The following is a 1930-nucleotide window of genomic DNA, read 5'->3' as shown; positions in this document are numbered from 1 at the left end:
CTACACCCTGTTCTTTATAATTGTTTGGGATACAGCAATTGATTGGAGGTACTGTTCTAGACTGGATATAGCCTTTAAAGCAGAAACTAAATTAAAAATGAGGTTGCAGGGTGGGCTCTAACTCCAAGCTGAATAGTGTCCTTATCAAAAGGGAAGATTGGCACATACAGAGAGACACCTGGGGCTTATATGCACTGAAAGAGGTCTGCTTGGAGACAACAATAAGTATTTATTTGAAAACCAAGGATTAAGACCTCAGAAGAAATTGAACCTGCCATTGACACCTTGATCTTAGACTCCAGAAAATTAGCTTCTGTTGCTTAAGCACCTGACTTTTTTTTTGTGACAGCCCTGGCATATGAGTATAACAAAGTCATTACAGTCAACCTAAGACTCCTTCATATTTCCTACCAAGATCTATATGGTATGAGTAACCATGGGCAGTACTGTACCCTGAAGTGTAGGGTATCCATTACAATATTCACTTTCCTATCTTTTCACCAGGAGGGATAAATGTTTAATTATAGAACTAGATTCCTATTTAACCAAATGATCAACACCATCCCCACCCTCTTATACACTTTAGCCATGGCATAGAAAGTAAGAAAATCATAGAAGATCCTTTTCACCATGTAAATGATTATTCTGGGAAGTGTCTTTCCCCAGGGAGATCTGCTCAAGGTCTTGATGACATAGAGTAAGTACTTGCTAGTGGCTGAATGAACAAAAACCCAGTGCTATACAACTTCTGTAGGATAATGTCTAGATATTTGAATTTAATTTATTAAGTACTGCTGATTTAAAATAACATTTGACTTTGTAGATCATCAAATCCCAAAGAATTGTATTAGAGCAGCTATTCTCCACTTGTGGGTTGCCACCATTCATGGCAGTAGCAAAATTACAGTTATGAAGTAAGAATGAAAAGAAGTTCAAGATGGGAATCACCATAATATTCAGAATCGTATTAAACAGTTGAACATTAGGAAGGTTGAGAAACCACTGTGTTTGAGGAACATGTAGTTTAAATGAATATTTATGTATTTGGCAAAATAAAAAGATTTTAATTTGTGGCTCATCATTAGAAAACGAGTAAGTTGGGTAGTCCAAGTTTTCCATAGAGTGACAATTTAGTAGACTTCATTGCTCACTTGGGTGGACTTTCTGATTTGACATTTACTTACCATATTCAAACAGTTCACCTCCAGCAGTATTTTTAGTAACTCAAGCTTTTGTAGCAGAACTTAGTGTCCAACAGAAACCATGCTGTCTGCTAAACATTATTCTGACTACAAGGCTTTTCTTACTGTTAGTGGATCGATAATGACATGGCACAGCTGTTATCACCATGGAAACAGTACCCAGAACCTAGCAGAGGAAATTGTACATGGAGCCACTGGCTTTTAAGCAGGGATGTATCAGCTTCCTCTGGAGCATGCTTTTTCTTCAAGTCCGGTGTGTTCTAGGGTACCAGCAACCCAGTGTGGGCTCAAGACTGCAGATAAGGTCTAGTATTTAAAAGGGAATATAAATAGAGAAAAAAGGTTCAGTCCTTTTGTGTGGCAACGTCGTTTTCTATTAGGGTACAGGTTGGTAACCTTGAAACTGCTGAATAAGCTGTGCTGGGACTGAACAAACATAAAAGTCAGCAGTTTTTCAATGTTAAAGGAAGAGGTTGCAGATAAGGAAGGCGAGGATGCTACAGTGATTCATGCACCAAACAACTCTAATAGAAATTGTCAGAAATATTTATGTAAGTGCATTGCTGTGTGTTTATATACACAGATTAGTGTACATACCTAAATATCATTGTCACATCTACTCTGATATTCTATGAGAAGCACATACCTAGCTTGGTACATAGTGCACTCTTTTTAAATTTATTTTTATTTTTTAAATTATGTTTTATGTGTGGATGTGTTGCCTGCAA

The 1930-nt window shown here is 37.2% G+C and overlaps 1 non-coding gene across 1 annotated transcript; it reads right to left on the bottom strand.

Moving 5' to 3' along the window:
• Positions 1 to 1230: 1230 nt before the first annotated feature.
• On the bottom strand, positions 1231 to 1504 carry LOC115063188. The gene has a single exon (XR_003843076.1).
• Positions 1505 to 1930: the final 426 nt, after the last annotated feature.

This window comes from Mus pahari, chromosome X (genome assembly GCF_900095145.1).
Source record: "Mus pahari chromosome X, PAHARI_EIJ_v1.1, whole genome shotgun sequence".
NCBI lineage: Eukaryota > Metazoa > Chordata > Mammalia > Rodentia > Muridae > Mus > Mus pahari.
The sequence above is the reverse complement of the archived record's forward strand: the minus strand, read 5'-3'. Positions and strand labels throughout refer to the sequence as shown.